The sequence below is a fragment of the Poromitra crassiceps genome (genome assembly GCF_964638095.1).
Source record: "Poromitra crassiceps genome assembly, chromosome: 1".
Classification (NCBI taxonomy): Eukaryota; Metazoa; Chordata; class Actinopteri; order Beryciformes; family Melamphaidae; genus Poromitra; species Poromitra crassiceps.
In genome coordinates, this window is record NC_139623.1 from 98,073,195 (window position 1) to 98,084,156 (window position 10,962).

The following is a 10,962-nucleotide window of genomic DNA, read 5'->3' on the forward strand; positions in this document are numbered from 1 at the left end:
CCTCTGTGACTAATCTGTCTGGGTCTAGTGACTGTCCAATTGTAAAATGCTCATTATCTTTTGTGTGTGTGTGAGGCGTAGTGCTCTAAACATATACATATTACAGTACTACATAATGACATTATCTTTTGTGTGTGTGTGAGGCGTAGTGCTCTAAACATATACATATTACAGTACTACATAATGACATTGATAAACATATACATATTACAGTACTACATAATGACATTGATAAACATATACATATTACAGTACTACATAATGACATTGATAAACATATACATATTACAGTACTACATAATGACATTGATAAACATATACATATTACAGTAACTACATAATGACATTGATAAACATATACATATTACAGTACTACATAATGACATTGATAAACATATACATATTACAGTACTACATAATGACATTGATAAACATATACATATTACAGTATGTGAGGCGTAGTGCTCTAAACATATACATATTACAGTACTACATACTGACATTGATTGGCTACTGTTGCTTTCCAGCTCTTAAACATTTTTTAGAGGCTGCTGACAAAATGTCCTCAAATTAAAGGACTTTCCACATCATCCTATCCCTGTGAAAATACCTGTGTAACATTTGAATAACAACAGTAAAACTGTGTGTAAGTGTGTAAACACACACACACACACACACACACACACACACACACACACACACACACACACACACAGACCCCTGTCACTAATCCCAAGAGCCCACTCAGTTCCATCCCCACCCCTATTTTATATTCAAACTAAGATGCATCTCCATCTGAGCAGCATCAGACTGGATGTCCTGAATGTTTCAGACTTCCAAGCCTTGCTGTTTTCATATGCAAATAGAATGGCACTCAGACAGCGCAGGCCTCCTCCAAAGCCAACACTACAGTCCGCTACAATTTGCAAACCTAACCCTAACCCTAACCCTAACCCTAACCCTGGGATCAGAACCCTAACCCCAGGTAGGATCAGAACCCTAACCCCAGGTAGGATCAGAACCCTAACCCCAGGTAGGATCAGAACCCTAACCCCAGGTAGGCAGGCGCTGTTTTTGATGCAGTTTTGTAAGCGAGTGTCAAGGCTTTGGATTTGACGTGGGCAGCCACTGGGAGCCAGTGGAGGGAAATGAGCAGCGGTGTGACATGTGTTCTTTTGGGCTGGTTGAAGACCAGACGCCTGCCACGTTCTGGCCACATGGACCTTGAGGGATAGTTGGTCATCAATCGTGACACCCAGGTTAGCTCTAACAATTTTTTTTATTTTGTTATTTGACCTTTATTTAACCAGATAAAAAAGCATTGAGATACAAATCTATTTTACAATGCTGACCTGGACAAAAACGCAATAAAAATCACACATCAGGCCATGACAAAGATGATACTTACAACATGGAAAACAATTGAAACAGAATAAAAAAAAACATGCACAAAAGCACATTATAGAAGACATATAGAGTTACGCATTTTCGATAGGAGCAGCTAATGGCAAGGACCTCTGATCTCATGTTTGAAACTAGCCAAAGAAATGAGAGGATCCAGTTTAAGTGGAACCTGCAGGTCATTCCAGGACCAAGGGCAAAAATAAGTCTCCTTTTTCCACCCTCAGTCCTCACACCTGGCACCGCAAAATGAAGCCAAGTGCTGGAGCTGAGGTTGTAGGAGTTGCCTACCTCCATAAACCTGGAGCAGATGTAGTGGGGTAACTTGTCTGAGATGGCTTTATATGCCAATACTGCATGCTGCGCAAAGCAAGTGAGGGCCAGCCAATCAGAGCACATCAAACACAATGGTGACTGTGAGTCCTATAAGCTGAGTTAAGGGGAAAACATGGTTGTGCGTCAGCCTCGACTTGGAGCCTTGCCGACGGCAGCTAGACCCATACTCGAACGTCAGCTTGATGAGGTGGTCGCAGGGGAGTCCCCAGCAAAATGAGTAAATTGTGATTTCACTAGGATTTCAATGACTACAAGTTATAGTGCATATACTTGGTCATAGCTTTCACTCTCTCCTGTTATCTCCCCATCGACATTATTATTATGATAGATAGATAGATAGATAGATAGATAGATAGATAGATAGATAGATAGATAGATAGATAGATAGATAGATAGAGTACTTTATTAATCCCCGTAGGGAAATTCTGGCATTACAGCAGCAGTAGCATCGATGACAGCAACAACTATTTATTAACCAATAGAAAGTTACACAAATTCCCATAGGTAAGGTGCAGAGCAAAAACAGCAGTATCAACATATTGCAAGAAAGAAGCAAGAAACAATACAATACGTAAAATATGCAATATACAATATATACAACTTTACTTCCACCGCCGTTACATCTTTCGTTTCCCGGAAACTGTAAGTATATTAAATAATACTATTATTTCTATGACTAAAGCTGTACACTGTTTGATTATTTATATTATAATTGCTATGACTATGCCGTACCCTGTATGGCGTATTATATTACATGGTAATATAGCTATGACTATGCATTGTGAGTGTGCAAAGTGCAACGTGTGCATGAGTGTGCACTGTGCATGTGCAGTATGGATTCAACATTCAGGAGGGTCATTATAGGAGGGTGGGAGGGGAGGGGGGGGAGAGAGGGAGGGGTAGGGAGAGGAGGGCCCTCCTCTCTCGGCATGTCCAGGAGTTATTGTATATTGTTATTGCGGTGGGCACAAAAGACCTCCTGTAACGGTCCTTGCTGCAGGGGAGCTGATGGAGCCTCTGACTGAAACCGCTCCGTTGTCCAGCCAGCAGGTCGTGGTGTAGGGGGTGTGTCATGTCATCCATGATTTTGAGTATTTTTTGTAGCATCCTCCACAACCACCTCCAGGGGCTCCAGAGTGGTCCCCAGCACGGCTCTGATGCAGTTGCACCAGCAGGTGGCTGCAAAGAGAATTGCACTTGCTACCACAGACTGGTAAGATATGCAACATCTTGCTGCACACGTTGAAGGATCTGAGCCTCCTCAGGAAATAGAGTCTACTCTGCCCCTTCTTGTAGACAGCCTCGATATTGCATCTCCAGTCCAGTTTTTTGTCCAGGTGAACGCCCAGGTATTTGTAGCTGTCCACACTCACCACCTCCTCACCCCCGATGGAAATAGGGTTAGGCTCCGTTATACTTGCGCTGTTGGCGTCAGCTGCGTCGAGTCACATTTTCTTGGAGCTTTTTGGGTAATCTCTGCTGTGCCAACAAATACAAAAGTGAGTTTAATATTTGTGAATGTAGCTAGAGCATGCGTGAGCCTTCATCTTTCACATGACCAGAGGAGGGTTTATAAAAGTGAATCTGATGTGGTCAAATGAAGAGCATTGAAGCATCTCTTCCTTCTCCATAATCCACTGAATGTAGAGATCTCACACATCAGATGAATCTACACGAACAGGAGGTGTTTACTTGTTTGAATGTTTGTGCATTGGAGGCGTTTATTTGTTGGAGTTTTTGTGCATTGGACTGCCAGATCATTATATCAACAGAAATTGATGGTAAAACAAATGGTAAAATTGAGGTGCTTCAGTTCAACATTGATAAGAATGGCAAAGTGTGATTGATTTTGTCAATATTGCTCCTGCCACGATCATATGCATTCCGATAAAAACCATGACAGAAATTGCTTATCTGGCTCTTCACTGCTCAGTGAGCTAACCCTACTGAATTTTAAGCATAATCATTACAAGATTTCTGCTTGCATCAACTACATCACCTTACAAATGCAGTCAAATTCACACATTAAAAAGGCCACTAACATTTTATGATTGAAATCCACACATACATTTTGCACCATATTATTCCACCACCCGACACTGAAAAATGGAGTGAACATAAAAATGGTGTAGCCTATACATCACTTTCTCTGACTCCATGTTAAGACGTGTGACAGGCTGTCCTGTTGAAGTACACTGGGAATTTGTAGTCTGCCAGCAGTGAGGCATTGTGCTGCTGGGAGGGACATCTCCATACTTAGAATTGAACAAAAATACCAGAGCTCTTGTGACACTTGAAGGTGTGAGACTAAGAAAACAAACTTGACATGGCATTGTGCACTCCTCTAACTGATCAATACTCACTCAATATTAGATTGTTCATACACTGACATCAAGTCTCTCACTGGCCATATCAACTCCAAACATGGAATATTCAAAATGATCCATGAGTGCCCACATTTGGCCAAAAGATGTATAGTCTAATATGTCAGCATTGCACAAAAGAGAATTGCACATTATTTCGTTATGGCTATATATACAGTATGTGGTGGTAAATTGACAGTGATTGGGCAAGTGACTGACCGGTTTGGTGCAGATTCTTTTCCACCACAGCTAACTAGCTGTCTTTCCAGGTACATTTGGTAGGTGAGACTTTGTTTGGCCATCCCTTGAAGCCCGTGGCAGAAGGCAGAGAAACCCTGCTGGCAGCTGCTCTCAATTTGGTTCACCTACGCACTTCATCTCTTTCTGCACATCTCATCTGCTGGCTTGCATGTCTCTCTGATGCTTCCCTCTCTACTCCCAAGGCACAGTGAGCTCTGCCATAATGTGATCATCTAAACCATCATTTAATATGGTTTATATACGTTACTCATTGGCCGCTACTGGGATTATTTGATTCTGGACCACAGCGCCTATCATCTTGCGTTTCTTCCTCGCTTTTTACAAAATGATATATTATTCTTGGAATTATGAGGAAATATCAAAAGGAAATGCTGCTACAGTGATGACCTTTCACATTGGTGCTATAAATGAAAAATTAAATTTGTATAAAGATAATGTTTCTGTTGATGTTAGACAATTTATGCTTGGCCTGGCAGAGTCAAACAGGTTAGATTGGGCTGTGGCTCAGGAGGTAGAGCGAGTTGTCCACTAATCAGAAGGTCGGTGGTTCGATCCCCAGCTCCTCTAGTCCGCATGTCGAGGTGTCCTTGGGCAAGACACTGAACCCCAAATTGCTCCCGATGGCTGTGGCAGCTTGCCACCTTCTGTGTGTGAATGTGTGAAGGTGAAGGTGTAAAGCGCTTTGGATAAAAGTGCTATATAAATGCAGTCCATTGGATTGCTAGGCTGCACTGCCATAAATCTAGGAAACTCCTTGAGCACCAAGCCGCATGATATTTCCACATATATGATGTAGAGTCGACTTTTCGCCAGACAGCTGATATACCACCCAGAAAAAATAGCCGAACAACTATCAGCTGATCATACCGATAATTACAGTTGAATAGAAAATGGCTAAGCTAATGTCTTATATATGTGTATATATATATATATATATATATATATATATATATATATATATATATATATATATATATATATATCACCAGTCACACGCTATAGATGCCTGTTTATTCATGGTTTTTTTTCCGTTTTAATGCAATGGATTTTATTTTTTTTCATATTGACAGAACATATTTCGATTGTCCTATTGTCAACATTTTCCCCAAATCTAAAGGGAGGCCACTTTGGCAGTGTTGTGGTTTACCTTTGGCTCTAGGCTGATGCACCTCTGGCGTGTATTACTATAGTTTCTGTTGTGTTGGCTCTGGTTCATCCACTGAAGCTGTGGCTGCTGATGAGACTGGAGAGGGAGCTGGTGCTGCTAGCTGCTGACAAAGTGTCACTGTGTAGAGTTTAAAGACTTAAATGGCTTAAATGCCAATGGGACATTCATCTGTTCTGTCATCCTAACTGTTCTGTCATCTCCTGAGCCCAGCTTTCACCACTCAGCTTCAGAAAACGGGCGGCCTTGATGACGGCCGTGGGTCGTGCTCGCTCGCCCCACGTTTATAGATGTCGCCCATATACAATAGAATGTTGCCACAGTCATTAGAGGAGGACTTCTTAGAAATCTCATGCTATAAAGTGGAGGGGGAAGATAGGTTTAGTGTGGCCATCAGTCAAACTGAAGGTCAGTCTAGTGTACCGCTGTCTAATATGGCTGCTAGACCTGTTATACCAGAAGAAACCAGATGCGCAGCAATTGAAAAGTATTTTATATTCGTCATATATTGTCTTATTTTATATAAGGGTAGAATTTTGTGTCTTAGTTACATTTAGACATTATGACCCAGAGTGACTTCAATGAGGGAGCAGGTAAGCGTTTGTTGGAGCCTTTGACAGCACAGATTGATGTTAAAGGACACATACTGGCTGTGCAGGACTTGAACCTGTGACCTTTCATGGTCTCTCTAACCACTGTGTTACATTGTCACACCAATTGGTTCCTCACAGTATAGCCTACAAAAACAGCTGCTCCCTCAATGAAAAACACTGAGCAGGTTAATCTGGTGACATTTAATCTGTTAAATCTGTGAAATCTGCACAGATGAAAGGAAGCAGAAAGGTTAAATGAAGACGTTTAATATGGACATTAATTGAGACATTGTGAGTGCTCTGCGTGTAATGTATGTCATTTACAAGGTGGACAGGCAAGACAAAACCTGGTGTTAGGTGCCAGGCATGCCAGTTAAGGTGTCAGGGACAATACTGCTGGGCTTTTCTGTGTTGGCTGTTACTGTCACACCTCAGGATCAAATGAGTGGAAAAGACACATCTACTTCCACTTTGACATAATGCACTTTGACTTGATGTGTATGCAAAAATATTTCAATCAGGAGAGACTAGATACCAGAGAATGAATAAAATAATATTTATTACAATAGTGAATGAATGATGAATTATAGAAAATATGATGAGAATTAGGTATTGTTAATAGTCTTTGGCGCTTAGGGAGATATTGAGATAGAGCTGCATCAGCCATGAGCAGCAGCCAGATAGATCCCCCTGTAGAGTCTAGATACTGGTGGTGGTGGTGATGGTGATGCCTCTCCTTCTGAGACTGATTAGACTCCTCAGACTGATGAATCAGATGACTGATGGGTCTGTGAAGACTGGGTGGAGAAGGGGAGGTGGAGGGTGCGAGACAGCGCAGGTATGAGCAGGCTGAATGGGGTAAAAAGAAGCATATTGTAAGAGTACACAGCCATGTCATTGGCTTAGAATGGGGGCGAATATCAATGTGATAGGCTTACAATGGAGGTGTGTGGGGATGAGAGGTGATGTGACGTAGGCATGGGTCGATTTCCGGTTTTACCGGTTCGGTTCGGTATACGAGCCCAAACCGGTTTGATCACGTGCAAACCGAAAAAACCTTAAAAAAAAAAAAAAAAAAATTAGTTTTTTTTAGTTTTTTTTTCCCCCCCCAGTCCATTCTGATTGCACTATTGTTCGTATTAGCCTCTTCTCAAGTTGCACTAGTAGGCAAAAGTCTTATTTTGTTTATTATGTTGATGTTTGAAGAAAAGTTAAGCTGAATAGTTATGAGAAATAAAAACAGTGTGTTGTTACAGTTAAAAGGTTCTGCTTATTTGTATTCAGTGTTCGTGCTGGTTGGCAGCATACCAGCTTAGAGGTGCATTATCGCCACCAACTGCAGCCGCTTTGATACGTTTTTTTGGGGAATATCGAACCGGTTTCAAAATGTTCAAACCGACCCATGCCTAGGCCCTATATTGTGTGAATTTGTGAGTTTTGAAGTTTATAAGGCAGCTCAGCTGTAAGCCAATCCATTCTGATTGCACTGCTTGTGTTTTTATTAGCCTTTTCTCAAGTTGCACTATAGGCAGCAGTCTTATTTCATTTATTATTTTGATGTTTAGAAGAAAAGTTGAGCTGAATAGTTATGAGAAATAAATACAGGGTGTGTTTGTTACACAGGTGTCCTGCTTCTTTTTATTCAGTATCATTGCTGGTTGACAATACCAGCTTAGAGGTGTATTATCGCTATCAGGTGGACTGAAGTTGCACTACAGACAGTTATGGGCCACACTCGGGAGCCCTGCTTTAAAAAAAAAATTTTTTTTTTTTTTTTTTAATTAGAAAAAAAATCGGTATACCGGTTCGATCCGGTTTAGACGGCAATATCGAACCGGTTTTAAAATTTTCAAACCGACCCAGCCCTAATGTGACGCTATGCTATTGGTTATATGAGACCAGGAGGCAAACACCTGATTATTCAATTGATGCCCGGAAGTTGAGCATGTGAGCAGATTTGAAGGGGTGGAGAACTAAGAAGTGAATTGTAAAGTGCAGATTCTAGTCTTCCTGACTGAACTTACGTTAGAACTACACAACATAAAGCCTAACAAGTTTCATGACTGCATGCTTGATCAGAAGGTAAAGACTACGGGCCCTATCGTCGCAAAGGCGGTAATTTTGCGCTAGCGCCCCTTTTGTGCTGGAATAGCGCCGCGCAAAGCCCTAATTGTGGGCGTGTCGGCTCATCCATATAGGCGTGTTTATGCCCAAAAGTATGTTTTCAGGTGTGATCATGATTGTGTCCATCCCCCTTAAAAGCCACTGCGTCACGTCTGTCACAGCAGCTTCCTTCTCGTGTGCACAAGCAGCGGGACAGAGTGAGAGAGAGAAAGAGAGAGGGCGAGAGAGAGAGATGGGGAGAGAGAGGGAGAGAGAGATGTGAGGCTATCATGCATAGAAAATCAACGTGCGTAATTACGCAGCGTACTGAGAGCCGCGCTGAGTGATGCCGCTCTATTTAAAGTTGAATTTCGTTCCACCAGCAGCAGCACACATTTCCTTTATCAGCTATTTTTTATTCGTTTCTATTAGGGATGCACCGATTGCCATTTTCTTGGCCGATTCCGATTTCCGATTTTTGAATAGTCTGACTTGCCGATACCGATTTTTGCCGATTCCGATTTTTTTTTCTAAAAACAACAATTGACAGCTTACACAAACGTTTTTGTAACTTTGTTTAAAAATTAAGATTCATAGAACAATTCTTACATCTAATGGGGATCCAAATAAACAAATAAACAATTCTTATCATTTGCATGAAGTAGGACCTTCTCACTCAAACACTCAAAATAAAAGTGTTCCAGGTTAGGCTACTGGACAGAGCTTTTTTGTGCAAATACAATGAATACAAAAATTAAATTAAATCCAATAGCCTATATCCCACAGCTATCATGCATTTACTTTTCCAAAAGAAAACAGGTGCAACAGAACATCAAAATGATCCATGGACAAGGAGTTTATAGACTGGCTCCAGACCAGTCCTCTTGAGTAGAGGGGAAATGAGTTTATGAGTTACAGTAACGATCTTCAGTCTGAATATCAGGCGGAGTTTACACACAGTCCGAAGTTTGGTATGCGTATTTTTATCTGCCATCCGAAAAAATATCGTCACGCACAGAAAACGTTGCACACTTGTGAGTCCGATGCATTTTTATTATTATGTCCGTCGTTCTCATGTCGTTCTATTTGCAATACGAAACAAATAGTCTCTCCTGTATCCACGTCACGTTACAACATGACTTGACAGGCTGAGGCAGCAGCGCTGATGTGGAATGGAAAAGCAGGTTGGGGAATGGTTATCATACTGGACACAATGCTCGCGTTCACCTCGCCAAGCCGGCTGTGCGCGGTGGCGGGTTGCTGGAGCACCGCTTCCCGGGGAGAGAGAGCAGAGAGAGAGGGGCCAGTGAGGTGAAGCGAGCCGCTCTGACTGGACTCCAGCCGAGCGGGACTCGGCCGCATCTCTGTCTCCACGGCTTATTTTCGACTTGCATGTGTGACAAACTGCGAGCTTTGTCTACTTCACTGACGGTGAAAAAAATCCACAACGAGGAAGGTATGCTGGCGTGTGTGGTGTGGTGGCTGGGTGCCTGTCTCGGTGCTTTGGGGTGCGCGCACGTCATGTGAAAATCGGCTCACAGAATCGGCTATTTAGAGTGACTGGAACAGATCACCGATCGAGGCCGATCACGTGAAAATCGGCCATTTCCGGTCACGTGCCGATCGATCGGTGCATCCCTAGTTTCTATTAATATATATACATTGAATCCGACCAATTATAGTCCGTCATTTTCCCCTTGGTTCACATAAAGACACATGCTTCCGTCACTGTCTGCTTGATGGCGAGAGGGATTTCAGCTGTAGGCTACTCGTGACAAAACCAGACATCGAAATCTCAACATAGTTAACTTTTGCAGTAGCTAGGCCTAGGTTACTGGCTATTACTAGGAGGTGAGGCAGTTAAGTTGAGCGGGGTAGTAACGTTATAGGCCGACAGTATGCCCCGTCTCTCTCTCTCTCTCTCTATACGGATTACCACAGGAGGACAGAGGGGGCGAGGTGGGTCATTCACCTTTCCCGAGGCTATTGTTGGGGCCCTCCACCACAGGGGGAGTGGATGGAGCCTCTCTGGATTCTGTCGGAGGCAAGAGACTCTACAGACTCTGTGTGAGAATAGTCAACACAACAGAGACAGGCTGAGCAGCCGGGTCGACACTCCATGGAGGACAAGCCTCGGGGTGGGGTCGGAGGTTAAGCCTGCATGGACCACACTGTATAAGGGGCTGTTGCCAAAGTACGCCGGAGACTTGCAGTGGAGGGTACTACATGGGGCACTGCCAGTTAATGCTTTTGTCTCTGTGGTGAACTCTGATGTGAACAGTGTCTGGCCTTTCTGTGGTGTGAGAGAGACAAACTTTCACTGCTTCAGAGACTGTGTGAGGCTCAGGCCTCTCTTCAATGTGCTGGTTTGCTTGTTTGCTTTTCTTGGTGCCGTTTTTACTTTTTCTGTCTTTATTTTTGGTTTCCAGTATGGCAAGCGTAAACAGAGGATGGGTCATATATTGTACATTTCTTGCTGGGGCAGGCAAAGATGGCGGTGTACCTCAGCAAAAAGAGGAAACTAGATGCAGATGTCCAAGTAGACCCTGTAGTCTTGTTTAACCCATTGATACCTGATGCAGCATTTGTGTGTGTATCCCTTTAAGACCGTGAACCGCGTCACATGGTTCGCGGTCTTAAAGGGATACACACACAAACGAGGGATATACACGCAAATGCTGCATCAGGTATCAATGGGTATCAATGGGTTTTTAACACAGAGTTGGGATGAGGAGGGCTT